Source organism: Nicotiana sylvestris, chromosome 1 (assembly GCF_000393655.2).
Source record: "Nicotiana sylvestris chromosome 1, ASM39365v2, whole genome shotgun sequence".
Classification (NCBI taxonomy): domain Eukaryota; kingdom Viridiplantae; phylum Streptophyta; class Magnoliopsida; order Solanales; family Solanaceae; genus Nicotiana; species Nicotiana sylvestris.
Window position 1 is genome coordinate 149,210,293 of NC_091057.1, and position 16,354 is coordinate 149,226,646.

Here is a 16,354-nt window from a genome sequence, read left to right on the forward strand (position 1 = left end):
CGCGATTACAAACCGGAACCTCGAATCGACACCCTAAGCCTTGATCCCCACTGACAATCATCTTCACTCTTCTGAACCAACAACTGGCATGCACGGATAACTATAAAGAAACCTTTCTCAAATGATAGTTGACCTCGAATTGGGATTGTCTCATAACGAGCAAAGTTGCTTTTTTCACTAATTGAAACTTGATCTCTTAATAGGCCAGACCTTCTTCGAGGTGAATCGGCACTTGAAAGAGTATGCTGGGCCACTAAACAGCTCGAAAATTCTGGAAAATTTGGGCAAATCCTTGTACCTCTGATCAAATGAGTATATATTAGAGTAGTGTCTGACAATAGCACAAATTTTTATTCTTAGTATTGTCCGCTTTGGAATTTATTTTAGGGAATCCCGAATTGTCTTCAATCCTTTTTCAAATCAGAGAGCTTATTAGCTCTGGAACTCGTTGAGGATATGGGCGGTCGTTCTTTTTTTTTGGATTTTTCAGTCTAACGAAGAAGAAAGGAAACGGCTGATTGTGTGTTTTAGGCATAGGTCTTAGTTTAGGGATTATGTACTATTATATAGGGGTAGGAATTAGGTTAGGGGTATGGTCCTAGGAATTATGGGCTTGAGAATTATGGGCTAGGTCAAAAAATTAAGCCTAAAAATGAGTCCTTTGAGCCCGAATTGATTCTTTCCACGCGAATGAGATTAAAATACGACCTCATTTATTAATTAATCTTACTTAAATAAAATACTACTAAAATAAGACTAATCGTTAAAACAAACCTACTTTATTTTGGTATTTTCAAATATCATATTAAAATAAAAGTAATGTACGATTTTTGTATATATTTTTTAGTTTTACGAAAAGTAATAAACTAAAAGCAACTAAAAAGAAGAAATATTTTTTGTAATTTTCATTTTTTTGATAAAAATAAAGTAAAAAAATCAAAACTAATTGAAATATCGATATTAGGCCTAAACTAAACATTTTAGGCTAAAAATGGGTGAAATTTCGGGGAGGGTCAAAAATCACATGTGTACAGCTGCCCCTCTTTGACTGGAAAGACGAAGTATTTTCAGACAAAGAACGACTAGACAGGTTTTTGACCCGACCCTTATTTGGAGAGACTAAAACTAAGAGAGAGGGGAATGTGATCGAACTCTAGTATTTGAGCTGCCTACATATCCTTGGCTATAAAGGAATCAGGCCACGTGTAGTTCAAAGGTGAGTGAGATGATGGAGTGTGCCGAGGTGGAGAGCCGGTCGAGGTACCGTTCCGCCGAGGTTCTGGTCCGCGGTCCCTGTTATTACATCAAAATCAAATGAAAAGACTAACTAAACCTGTCAACTACGAGTTACAAGATTTCTATCTATAAGTCTTCTGAAGTTTGATCTTGAGTCTTGAATGGTTCTTCATGCAGACTTTAGATTTGAACTTTGGCGCTTGTTAGCTGCAGGTGCTAGCTCGTTCTTCTTCAGCTTTCCGGATCAAAACCGGGCATGCAGTGCTTGTGACCTCAACCATGTCTTGAGAAGCTCATATCTTTCATCAACTTCTGCATTTGGATTAACTTCTTGCCTTTCTCTTTTTCTTTATTGTGATTAACTTCTGTTGATCACCTCGGAATGTTGACTCGCATTCTTGCTTGAGCTTTTTTTGTTGCTGACTTGAATTGTAATCTGAGATGCTTTCCCTTTTCTTCAGGTGGATGCCTGATTGCCAAAACATGAACTGTATTCCCGTGCTTCTCCATGTGGGTGCCTGACTATTGAACTTGAATTATATTCCCATGCTTTCCAAACGGGCTCCTGATTGCTGAACTTGAATGTATTCCCTGCTCTCCAGGCGGGCTACTGACTGCTGACTTGAAATGTATTCCCTGCTCTCCGGGCGGGCTCCTGATTGCTGAACTTGAAATGTATTCCCTGCTCTTCATGCGGGCTCCTGACTGCTGAACTTGAAATGTATTCCCTGCTCTCCAGGCGGGCTCCTGACTTCAACAAAATAGACAAAACAAAGAAAATTTTCTGCCCCTATTTGGGTATCTGGGCACACATGTAAGTGTAAAACGAATCACATTACCAAATATCAATAAGAACTTGAAAGCTAAAGCTTGAATTGTACTCCCTTGTTCTCCAGGTGGGCTCCTGATTGCTGAACTTGAATGTATTCCCTGCTCTCCAGGCGGGCTCTTGACTGCTGACTTGAAATGTATTCCTCGCTCTCCAAGCGGGCTCCTGACTGCTGACTTGAAATGTATTCCCTACTCTCCAGGCGGGCTCCTGATTGCTGACTTGAAATATATTCCCTGCTCTCCAGGCGGGCTTCTGACTTCAACAAAATAGACAAAACAAAGAAAATTTTTCTGTCCCAGTTTGGGTATCTGGGCACATATGTAAGTGTAAAACGAATCACATTACCAAATATCAATAAGAACTTGAAAACTCAAACTTGAATTATACTCCCTTGTTCTCTAGGTAGGCTCCTGATTGCTGACTTGAAATGTATTCTCTGCTCTCCAGGCGGGCTCCTGACTGCTAAACTTGAACTGCTTCTCCCTATTCTCCAAGTGGGTACCTGATTTCAACAAAAAAACAGACAAAACAAAGAAAATATTCTACCCCAGTTTAGTAACTAGGCACATATGTGAGTGTTAAAGTGTATCATATTACCAAATATTAATAAGAATTTGAAAGCTAAAACTTGAGTTATACTCCCTTGTTCTCCAGGTGGGCTCCTGATTGCTGACTTGAAACGTATTCCCTGCTCTTCAGGTGGGCTCCTGACTGCTGAACTTGAATGTATTCCCTACTCTCCAGGCGGGCTCCTGACTGCTGAACTTGAATGTATTCCCTGCTCTCCAGGCGGGCTCCTGACTGCTGATTTGAAATGTATTCCCTACTCTCCAGGCGGGCTCCTGACTGCTAAACTTGAATGTATTCTCTGCTCTTCAGGCGGGCTCCTGACTTCTAAACTTGAAATGTATTCCCTGCTCTCCAGGCGGGCTCCCGATTGCTGAACTTAAATGTATTCCCTGCTCTCCAGGCGGGCTCCTGACTGCTAAAGTTGAAATGTATTCCCTACTCTCCAGGAGGGCTCCTGACTGCTAAACTTGAAATGTATTCCCTGCTCTCCAGGCGGGCTCCTGACTGCTAAACTTGAATGTATTTACTGCTCTTCAAGCGGGATTTTGACTGCTAAACTTGAAATGTATTCCCTGCTCTCCAGGCGGGCTCCTGACTGATGAACTTGAATGTATTCCCTGCTCTCCGGGTGGGCTCCTGACTGCTAAACTCGAAATGTATTCTCTACTCTCCAAGCGGACTCCTGACTGCTAAACTTGAAATGTATTCCCTGCTCTCCAGGCGGGCTCCTGGCTGCTAAACTTGAATGTATTCCCTGCTTTTCAGGCGGGCTCCTGATTGCTGACTTGAAATTCTTTTCCCTGTTCTCCAAGCGGGTACCTAATTTCAACAAAATAGACAAAACAAAGAAAACTTTCTGCTCCAGTTTGGTGGCTGGGCTCATATGTGAGTGTTAAACTGAACAATGTTACAAAATATTCGTAAGAATTTGAAAGCAAAATCCCGTTATTCAGGTGGGTCCTGACAACTCTCAATTAAACGACCATTATAAATCTAAGTTATATCTTCTAAATGTGTGACTTCCGTTAAATCTTGTTATCTAAGAGGGTCTTAAAGCTACATCCCATTATCTAGGAGGGTCCTGAAGATCACAAGTCAAGTCTTATCCTAGAGTGACAATTTTTAGCTGAATTATATTACCCTATAACAGAACTTACTCTAAACCTTGTTATCCAATGGAAATCTTTAAGCTAAGTCCCATTATCCAGGAGGGTCCTGAAAACTCCTAATTGAATCCTATCTAAAACATGCAAACTTCGAAACCAACTTATATTCCTTAGGGTACATTTATGCTTGATTTTGCTACTTATGATTGTTTTGAATTTTAAATTAAGTCCCATTTTCCAGGAGGGTCCTAAAAATTTACTGTCAAACCTATTTTGGTGCTTGCCTTTCCTTACGGAGGGTTTCTCCGAAACAAACGAAATTTTCTGCCCCTGTTTCAATCAAAGAAAAATCTTGTCAGTTTAAAATGTGATGGTTGGTTTGTGGCCTTGACTTTGAGGGCGATTGCTCCTTCACTTCCCATGATAACTGATTTCCACTCGAGGACCTTGCTTACTTATGGACTAACCACTTTCTATGTCATTCTTATCACAGAAAATACCCATTTTCCGTTTAGACCCAATTCCCTTTATCTGTTGCATTGCTCATGAACTGACATTTACCAACTTTGTGTTTCACCAAAAATACCTTTGATCCATCCACCTAACACCCTCCATCTGTTGCATCGTTCTCTTGTGTTGACGTGTACTGCACCTTTGTATTTCTCATGAATTCTAAAGCACGTTAATTGCCATCCACTTAGTGTGCATGCCGTTCTTTCCTGACTTAAATCACTGGCCTTGGCCTTGAAGTCTATTGTTCCATCACTTGTCCCGATAACTTTGATTTATGCTTGGAAGACCTCGCTTGTCACTGGTTACACACTTTCTTTGTTGATCTCATCGCAGAGAATATCTTTGACCCGTTCACCCAACATCCCCTATCTGTTGCATTGTTCACGAATTGAAACATACCAAACCTTTGTATATCACATGAATCCCAAAGCATGTTGATTGTTACCAACTCAGTGTGCACATTGTTCTTTCCTAACTTATGCCACTTTGATGTGTTGGCTAGATCCCGTTTTGTGCAATTGGAAAGCTGGTGGCAAATTTTGAAGTCATTTCTCACTTGTTCTGACCAAACAGACTCAGAAAGGGGAAGTAAACAAGACAAAAGCAACATAGTAAAGGACAAAGGAAAGAGGTGATTCCTAACAAGAAAACTACAAAGTAGAAACCTATCAGATGTGGATACCAACTCTAATGACCATGACATGCACCTGTGGCATGTTCTATTGAGAAAGTCTGATGTTCAGCTCCTGTTATACCTCTAAACCGTGAAACTGGGCTTCAATGCTCCGATCATCCAATCTGATTCACAATCCTTATTCGACTTGTAGTGCTTGAAGGGTTTTCACCATCAAGCCTCACTCATTTTGTTCTTTCTCTTAACTTACCATCGCCTTACGGTTCCCCGAGGGTTTTATCCAATAAGACTCTCTCATTTTTGGTTTCTCTCAACTCTCGTCGCCTTACGGTGCCCATGAGGGTTTTCACCAATAAGACTCTCTCATTTTCATTATTTTTCTACTTGGACCAGAATGTTGCCCCTGATATGAATTGCCTCTCCTTGCTTGACTTGGCACCTTTCGAAGATTGATCGGAAGGTCTTTCTTTGGATCGTAACGTGGACTTTTGGACGGGATTAGAAAGAAAGGGTATAAAATGCTCAAAATAATTCGAATGGGTTCAAAAATTACAACTTTCGAAATCAGATTTCTTACAACAACCACAACTTCTGCCCCAGTTTCCTATTTGGGGACTTTTGAATTTTTATTTTGATGAGACCGAACCGTGAGGCTGCCTACGTATCCTTAAAAGAAATCAGGTCGAACGTAGTTCATGACATAGGAATTACTTTGTTGTTGTGATTTTCTCTTTTCTCTTTCTTTTCTTTCTCTTTTTTTGATTTCTTTTTCTCTTTTTGGTGTTTTTCTTCTTCTTTTTCATTCTTTTCTTTCTCTCTTTTTTCTTCCTTTTTTTTGATTTTCATTTTTCTTCTCTCCCTTTTCGTTCTTTTCTTTTCTCCTTTTCCTTTACTTATCTTTCACGCTTGTGTTTCTGATCTTTGCTACTGATTTTGAAAGAGGGGTATGAAAGAAAATAAATAAGGCTCAAAGGAGTAACGAAGGATAAGGTGTTTAGATAGCAGAACAAAATGCCTTCGTCATTTCAATCTTCAAAACATGCCAAGTACGAACAACACAATTAAACAAATCAAGGAAAACATTTGTAACATCTTTTGATTGCGCTAGACTTGATGACCATATCCATGTATTCGCCTTGTATATCTATTACATACAAAGCACCACTAGACAACACTCTCACTCTCACTACCACAAACGGCCCCCTACAAATTTGGGGCAAACTTGCCGTTATCTTCACCCGATGCAGCATGATGCATTTCAATAGTGTATTTTTATGTTCTATCTGCCCCAGTTTCACATAATTTGGGCTTGAAGTGATCTCAAAATGCCTTTACTTATTTCCCTCAAATGTCCATATCATCTTCAAAATTGTTTCATTCATTCATGACTAAATTGACTTTTAGAACCAGGTTAAGAATTACGCGTGCGTGTCATGTCACTAGAGTCAATAGGAAAAGAACTATAAAAAGAAAAGAGAACTAAACGAAAATGATTGAAAATTACAGAAAACAGAAAATTGCATTAGACAGGTGGTGAAAGGGCTTGGACAACAAAACAAACAGACTAAACTGGGGTTACAAACCTAGAACAAACCTAGACAACACTTAACGGGCTACTATGACTAAACAAACTAGGCAAAATAAAAGGATAGAAGGGTTTGAGTCAAAAGACAATATCCGGATTACAACCCTGAAATAACCCGAACAACAGAAATGACAACAAAATAAACCACCAAAACTCCTCCCTGGTTAACCAAGAAAAGAGCGTCTTTCCAATTACCAAGCACGATATCTTAGCCACTGAATTCTGCATCAACAATACTAGGAACTTCACAAGTCTTCATCACATTGTTCTTAATAAATTGCTTTTGGGTTCCTTTTGTCGGCTCGTTCTTAAGATCAACCTCTGATTGCACTGAAAACTTTGTAGCGCGTGGAACTTCGAGGATCTCAGAAGAATTCTCATATTCCTTTTCAAAACAGATCATTCTCACCATGTGCGTCTCATTACGAACAGACGATAGACTTTGGCTAGTGTCTGCTGCATCTGGATTTTGCACGACAATGTCGCATGTATCAATAAGCTTCTGAATTGCTTTCTTCAGATTCCAACACTTCTCTATGTCATGCCCCGAGGCATCTGAGCAATATGCGCACCTTTGAGAAAAATCAAACTTCTTTGACAGAGGGTTCGGCATTTTTATATGAATCGTCTTCAATATATCCAATTGCTTCAACTTTTGGAACAAACGGGCATATGATTCTCCAATAGGGGTGAAAGCCTTTTCTTTTTTTAGCAACCTCTCGTTCTTAAATGCTTGATTGGGCCGGAAACCTGATCCATGAGGGTGGATAGGCATTTTGTGGAGCTAGGTACTGAGAAATTGATGTACGATTTTGGGAGTTCCATGGAGAGAGGTGGCATTGGGGAGGATCATCTGGTGCACAAGGATATCCACGGGGACGACGTAGAGGCTGGAAGTATTGATCGGGAAAGCCCATCAGATCATCTTTTCTGTTTCTCTTTCTTCCACCCGAGCTTACTGGGGTGTTCTGAATGCCTTTCGAACAACTCATGATTTTGCCTGACTTGATTCTCTCTTCTACTAGCTCCCCCATTTTTAACACATCTTTGAAAGGCTTTCCCAAGGTCGGGATCAAATGACTGAAGTAGGTGGGCCCCTGGGCTTGTAGGAAAAGCGCAACCATTTCTTCTTCACCAATCGGGGTATTGACTCGAGCAGCCTTCTCCCTCCATCTAAGCCCAAACTCTCTAAAGCTTTCCTCCGGCTTTTTTTTCATTTTAGATAGGGATGAGCGGTCTGGGGTAACACCCGATCTGTATTGAAAGTATCGAACAAAATCTTGAACCATGTCACCTAATGTAGGCCACTTACCAATATCTTGGCGATTATGTCATTCCAACGCTGCCCTAGTCAGGCTCTCACTGAAGTACGCCATCAACAAATCATCTTTCTCGCCAACACTTCTAATTTTATTGCAATAATCCCTCAAATGGGCTACCGGATCCCCACACCCATCATACAAGTTAAACTTTGGCACTTTAAACCCCGCAGGCAGACAAACGTTGGGGGACATAGACAATTCTTTGTAAAACATGCTACCCTGGTCTCCGGTTCATTACTTGTTCTTTAAGGATTGTTCTATGCCTTTCAGCCTCCTAGGTATCCCATCTCGCCCTTTTCTTCCTGTGAACTCTTCATTTGCAACATGGGGCCCATCCCGCGGACCCTACTTGTATTAGTTGGGAACCTTGTGGGCAACCTCTGAGGAGTAATATTGGGCATCATGAGCTTTGAGTAGGTGTTCATTGTTGGGGATGGTGGATAAGACCGGAGGGCAATTTTTGGGAAAGGTAATTGGAAGATGAGTGATGGAGCTACTAGGGTGGTTGGGAGAGCCATAATAAGCGGGTGGATCTGGAGAGTATGGGGGGTCATCTGGCACTGTGACCGGTGTTTGGGTAGGGGTGGCATTTAGGAAGCTAGGTGGTGGCGGGGCTGGTGCCTTTCCAGTCATCCAGGCCTGATACATGTCCGCCATGTGTTGTCTTAACATCCTCACCTCTTCAACTAACCCATTGTCCTGTTCAACCAATTGCTTTTGGGTACCTATATCAACCAACTCAGTTTTGTTGTTGTCTGCCATTGCCTTTTGACTTTATGTTGTAGAGAAGAGTTACCACTTTAAAATCATAAACCAACCACCCTTCTGCTATGAAGATATCAAAAGGAACAAAATGGGGTCATCCTGTTAGCGTTAGGGCATTTAACAACAAACATATCACATTGCGTGCAATGCACCTATCAACAATTAATGATTCTAGAATCATTTCGAAGGTCATAAGGTCACTTGGCATCATCCCAAATTGTCCATTTGAATCTTCTCTTTTCTTTTCTTTCCTCGCACTTCTTAGCTCGCTCATTTTCTTTCCCCTTTTTTCTTTCTGATTATCGCTCTTTTCTTCCTTCTCATTTCTCACATCTCATAATTTCACCATCTTTTTTCTTCTTTTATTTTCTTTTTCCTTTTCTTTTAATAAATAAAAAAATAATTCGATCGAACCCTATATAGGTTGCCTACGTATCATGACACCGCATGAATCAGATCTTTGCGTAGTTCGGGAAGATCGAGAGTAAAGCACATAAACTAACGTTTTCTTTTTCAATTTCTTCTTCTTCTTTTTTTCCTTTTTACCTTAGTGACTAATACGATGAGAAAAGAGAAATAAAAGAAGCAAATCTTTTTTTTTTGAATTTTTTAGACTGAATGCTCTATAACCTATTCTAAACTCAAGCTTAATGAGCATGATTTTTTTTTGAAACAAATACTCTATTAAGGAAAATCCTAGAAGAGAAAAACCCTTTTTTATTCATCATTTTTTTTACGAAGAAAATCTAAAGAATAAACCACAGAAAAGTATTTGAATTTTCATTTGATATCCTGACGCAAAATTTCGAAACAAACAATAAACAAAATAAAATAAAATATTTTTGGATTTCAATTTTGGTTGCCTAAAGGAAAAAATTCTAATGATAGACAAAAGATAAAGTATGCTTTTTGTTTTCCCTATGTACAATATCCTAAAGTTCTAATGAAAATAAAAAGAATGTTTTTTTCATCTTTCATTAATTTCCCAAAGAAACACCTCACAAGAAAATCTTTTTGGATTTTGGAATTAATGCCTTAAAAAAAACTTTTAAAGAGGTACTAAAAGAAAATTCTTTTTTTTTTTGAATTTTGGTCCCTAATATACTAAAGGAAGTATAAAAGCAATTTTTTTAAAAAAAATTCTAGATACTAATTTCCTAAAATAAAACCACCTCAAACTTTCTTTTTTTTCTTCTTGCTTTTTAGGAGTAGTATTTCTAAAGAAAATTCTAACGGAAATATAAAAACACAAAATATCTGTTTTTTTTTTTGGATTTTTGAGTTACACCACACCTTTTCAAATACAAAATAAAAGTACAATAACAAAAAAAACTCAACATTGCTGTACAAAACTAGAAAGTAAAAGACGACATAAAAAAAACATACTCAAAACATAAAAAAAATAACAAATATAAAAGAATCTTCTTAAGCAACTCCTGAATGCGGTGGTCCTGGGGTATCTGTCATGCTCAAACTCCGGTAAGTAGATCCACACCTGTATGAAAAAAAAACTCAAACCAACATTAGATGAGACAATAACACTCCTTATTGGACACATGCAAGACATAATTGAAGCTATTTTTGCAAAATGGCTTATTTGGCCAAAAGGTGGCTAGAAGTGCAAAATTTGGCTTTGACCCCGCAAAGCCAAGAACCTAAGATTTACTAGGAAGACCGGACCCTATGTCGGTTGCCTACGTATCCCGCTCCGAGAGACGAGAATCAGGTTCGCGTAGTTCGGGCAGATAGGATACGGGCGAAAAATAAAAATAACAACTAATTTACAGAAAAATATATTTTTTTTTCTTTCTCTTTTTTTTTGAAAAATGATGAAACATGTAAATTCTTTTTTTTTATTTTCTTTTTCCCCTTTTTTGATTTTTGATTTTTGAAAAATGATGAAAAGTACAAAAAATCTTTTGAATTTTCCAAGCTTTTTTTTTTCTCTTAACAAGATGTAACAGAAAACATAATTAGGCCTCACTCGCTTTATCTTCACATTTCACCCTCTTTTTTCTTTTTTTTTCTTTCTTCTTTCTTTTTCATTGTTTTTTTTTTCATTTCTTCATTTACCCTCAGCTATCATTGGTCCGCCAAATGACCCTTTTACCATTGAATAAATGCAACATGTAGCACATAAGATGCATCAGGACGGTCTTTTATTTTTTGGGGTATACCTGTCCTAGACGGACCCAACACCTGTGTTGAGTCCCCAAAGTCAAAATGCACATGATGCAAACAAGCGTTCCTACTAGGGATCCGACATGAGGCATTATATACTAGGTTTAAAACCTGAGTTTATTGTTCTAGACCTGGCTTACCCGAGCGGACAACTCGAGCCGAGAGGGGACTGCGTACCGGTAACCAAAAGATCATCCGGCTTTGCAACTTATCCGAACCTCGTTCTATTTGGGATATGACACTAACAGAAAGAAGTCACGACCAGCGTGCACTCCTCGGAAGAGAGAAGAGAGGGGTTTCGTAGTAGTTTATATACAGTTTAGATAATATCAAAGTGATAAAAACAACATTTGGCACATTAGGCCCAAACATGTAATAAAATCAGATAATAAATAAAGCCAAATATAACAATTCATCTAAGCTTGAATTCTGAACCCTAAACCAGAGATTCTTGGTTCGTTCCCCAGCAGGGTCGCCAGAGCTATCACACCTCCTTTTTACTACACCCCCGGAAGAGGAGTATATAAGGGAGTTTTTTCCAACTTAAAGTGACAATCAAAACAAGATTATTTTATTTAAATTCAGAGTCGCCACTTGGGATAATTTTAGGGTGTCCCAAGTCACCGGTTCAAATCTCGAATCGAGGAAGAGATTGACTCTGTTAACAGTCCGCGAACCAGAAATCCGAGTAAGGAATTCTGCTAACCCGGAAGAAGGTGTTAGGCATTCCCGAGTTCCGTGGTTATAGCACGGTCGCTCAACTGTGATAATTGGCTTAATATCTGATTTTAAACAATTCTAAACCTATGTGCATTTTTACTTTAATCCGCTTTTATTTAATTAATTAAAGGAAGATTGCAATGTCATTTAAAATATGTTTCAAATCACGTCACATAAATGCACCCGCAATTCGCAACACATTTCAGCTGACATTGTTGAGATTTTGGATTTGGGTCACATAAATGCGCACCCGAGTTTAGGAAGGTAAATTATTAAAATAACGCGCCTAAAGCAACTACGCATTTGAATTATTTTCCTAATCTTTGAGATTGTTGCGAGGCCAAATTTATGAACAAGATATTATTGGGGCAAATAGGCTAGCTGACATGATAATAACTTGGCCAGATTCCTTATGGTCTAAGACCCACCTTATGGTCCATTCTTATTCCTTGCCAAGAAAGAAACAACTCCAATTTTTCTATCTACCCGATTAAAAGCATTTATTCAAGAACCCAAGACTACATGCATCACACTCGAAATAAAAAACTAATTAAAACAATTAAAATGAAAACTAAGGCATGCTGCTCAAACAACGTAGAATCACAAATCAACCAACACACGCAGCAAGCTATCATAACATAATGAAATGAGAATAAAAATTGAGAAATGGACCTTTTATTGGTGAACAACGTTAAAAATTGCAAATCAATCGGGTTAAGCAAAGCAACAATCCTTGGACCGAAACATCGCGATTCCAAACCGGAACCTCGAATCGACACCCTAAGCCTTGATCCCCACCGACAATCATCTTCACTCTTCTGAACCAACAACTGGCATGCACGGATAACTATAAAGAAACCTTTCTCAAATGATAGTTGACCTCGAATTGGGATTGTCTCATAACGAACAAAGTTGCTTTTTTTTCACTAATTGAAACTTGATCTCTTAATAGGCCACACCTTCTTCGAGGTGAATCGGCACTTGAAAGAGTATGTTGGGCCACTAAACAGCTCGAAAATTCTTGAAAATTTGGACAAATCCTTGTACCTCTGATCAAATGAGTATATATTAGAGTAATGTCTGACAATAGCACAATTTTTTATTCTTAGTATTGTCCGCTTTGGAATTTATTTTAGGGAATCTCGAATTGTCTTCAATCCTTTTTCAAATCAGAGAGCTTATTGGCTCTGGAACTCGTTGAGGGTATGAGTGGCCATTCTTTTTTTTTGGATTTTTCAGTCTAACGAGGAAGAAAGGAAACGGCTGATTGTGTGTTTTAGGCATAGGTCTTAGTTTAGGGATTATGTACTATTATATAGGGGTAGGAATTAGGTTAGGGGTATGGGCCTAGGAATTATGGGCTTGGGAATTATGGGCTAGGTCCAAAAATTAAGCCTAAAAATGAGTCGTTTGAGCCCGAATTGATTCTTTCCACGCGAATGAGATTAAAATACGACCTCATTTATTAATTAATCTTACTTAAATAAAATACTATTAAAATAAGATTAATCGTTAAAACAAACCTACTTTTTGTTGGTATTTTCAAATATCATATTAAAATAAAAGTAATGTACGATTTTTGTATATTTTTTTTAGTTTTATGAAAAGTAATAAACTAAAAGAAACGAAAAAGAAAAAATATTTTTTGTAATTTTTATTTTTTGATAAAAATAAAGTAAAAGAGTCAAAACTAATTGAAATATCGATATTAGGCCTAAACTAAATATTTTACGCTAAAAATGGATGAAATTTCGGGGAGGGTCAAAAATCACATGTCTACAGTTGCCCCTCTTTGACTGGAAAGACAAAGTATTTTCAGACAAAGAACGACTAAACAGGTTTTGACCCGACCCTTATTTGGAGAGACTAAAACTAAGAGAAAGGGGAATGTGACCGAGCTCTGGTATCTGAGCTGCCTACATATCCTTGGCTATAAAGGAATTAGGCCACGTGTAGTTCAGAGGTGAGTGAGATGATGGAGTGTGCCGAGGTGGAGAGCCGGTCGAGGTACCGTTCCACCGAGGTTTCGGTCCGCGGTCCCTGTTATTACATCAAAATCAAATGAAAAAGACTAACTAAACCTGTCAACTACGAGTTACAAGATTCCTATCTATAAGTCTTCTGAAGTTTGATCTTGAGTCTTGAATGGTTCTTCATGCAGACTTTAGATTTGAACCTTGGCGCTTGTTAGCTGCAGGTGCTAACTCGTTCTTCTTCAGCTTTCCGGATCAAAACCGGGCATGCAGTGCTTGTGACCTCAACCATGTCTTGAGAAGCTCATATCTTTCATCAACTTCTGCATTTGGATTAACTTCTTGCCTTTCTCTTTTTCTTTATTGTGACTAACTTCTGTTGATCACCTCGTACTGCTGACTCGCATTCTTGCTTGAGCTTTTTTTGTTGCTGACTTGAATTGTAATCTGAGATGCTTTCCCTTTTCTTCAGGTGGATGCTTGATTGCCAAAACATGAACTGTATTCCCGTGCTTCTCCAGGTGGGCGCCTGACTGCTGAACTTGAATTATATTCCCATGCTTTCCAAGCGGGCTCCTGATTGCTGAACTTGAATGTATTCCCTGCTCTCCAGGCGGGCTCCTGACAACTCTCAATTAAACGACCATTATAAATCTAAGTTATATCTTCTAAAGGTGTGACTTCCGCTAAATCTTGTTATCTAAGAGGGTCTTAAAGCTACATCCCATTATCCAGGAGGGTCCTGAAGATTACAAGTCAAGTCTTATCCTAAGAGTGACAATTTTTAGCTGAATTATATTACCCTACAACAAAACTTACTCTAAACCTTGTTATCCAATGGAAATCTTTAAGCTAAGTCCCATTATCCAGGAGGGTCCTGAAAACTCCTAATTGAATCCTATCTCAAACATGCAAACTTTGAAACCAACTTATATTCCTTGGGGTACATTTATGCTAGATTTTGCTACTTATGATTGTTTTGAATTTTAAATTAAGTCCCATTTTCCAGGAGGGTCCTAAAAATTTACTGTCAAACCTCTTTTGGTGCTTGCCTTTCCTTACGGAGGGTTTCTCCGAAACAAACGAAATTTTCTGCCCCTGTTTCAATCAAAGGAAAATCTTCTCAGTTTAAAATGTGATGGTTGGTTTATGGCCTTGACTTTGAGGGCGATTGCTCCTTCACTTCCCATGATAACTGATTTCCACTCGAGGACCTTGCTTGCTTATGGACTAACCACTTTCTCTGTCATTCTTATCACAGAAAATACCCCTTCTCTGTTCAGACCCAATTCCCTTTATCTGTTGCATTGCTCATGAACTGACATTTACCAACCTTTGTGTTTCACCGAAAATACCTTTGATCCGTCCACCTAACACCCTCCATCTGTTGTATCATGCTCCTGTGTTGATGTGTACTGCACCTTTGTGTTTCTCATGAATTCCAAAGCACGTTAATTGCCATCCACTTAGTGTGCATGTCGTTCTTTCCTGACTTAAATCACTGGCCTTGGCCTTGAAGTCTATTGTTCCCTCACTTGTCCCGATAACTTTTATTTTTGCTTGGAAGACTTCGCTTGTCACTAGTTAAACACTTTCATTGTTGATCTCATCGCAGAGAATACCTTTGACCCGTTCACCCAACATCCTCTGTCTGTTGCACTGTTCACGAATTAAAACATACCAAACCTTTGTATTTCACATGAATCCCAAAGCATGTTGATTGTTACCAACTCAGTGTGCATGTTGTTCTTTCCTAACTTATGCCACTTTGATGTGCTGGCTAGATCCCGCTTTGTGCAATTGGAAAGCTGGTGGCAAATTTTGAAGTCATTTATCACTTGTTCTGACCAAACAGACTCAGAAAAAGGAAGTAAACAAGACAAAAGGAACAGAGTAAAGGACAAACGAAAGAGGTGATTCCTAACAAGAAAACTACAAAGTAGAAACCTATCAGATGTGAATACCAACTCTAATGACCATGACATGCACCTGTGGCCTGTTCTGTTGAGCAAGTCTGATGTTCAGCTCCTGTTATACCTCTAAACCGTGAAACTGGGCTTCAAAGCTCCGATCATCCAATCTGATTCACAATCCTTATTCGACTTGTAGTGCCTGAAGGGTTTTCACCATCAAGTCTTTCTCATTTTGTTCTTTCTCTTAACTTACCGTTGCCTTATGGTGCCCGCGAGGGTTTTCTCCAATAAGACTCTTTCATTTTTGGTTTCTCTCAACTCTCGTCGTCTTACGGTGGCCGTGAGGGTTTTCACCAATAAGACTCTCTCATTTTTATTATTTTTCTGCTTGGACCAGAGTGTTGCCCCTGATATGAATTACCTCTCCTTGCTTGACTTGGCACCTTTCGAAGACTGATCGAAAGGTCTTTCTTTGGACCGTAACGTGGACTTTTGGACGAGATTAGAAAGAAAGGGTATAGAAGGCTCAAAACAATTTGAATGGGTTCAAAGTTTACAACTTTCAGAATCAGATTTCTTACAACAACCATAACTTCTGCCCTAGTTTCCTGTTTGGGGACTTTTGAATTTTTATTTTGATGAGACCGAACCGTGAGGCTGCCTACGTATCCTTAAAAGGAATCAGGTCGAATGTAGTTCATGACATAGGAATTACTTTGTTGTTGTGATTTTCTCTTTTCTCTTTCTTTTCTTTCTCTTTTTTTTTGCTTTCTTTTTCTCTTTTAGTTGTTTTTCTTATTTTTTTCTTTTTTTTAATTCTTTTCTTTCTCTCTTTTTTCTTCCTTTTTTTTTGATTTTCATTTTTCCTCTCTCCCTTTTCGTTCTTTTCTTTTCTCCTTTTCCTTTACTTAATTTTCATGCTTGTGTTTCTGATCTTTGCTACTGATTCCGAAAGAGGGGTATGAAAGAAAATAAACAAGGCTCAAAGGAGTAACGAAGGATAA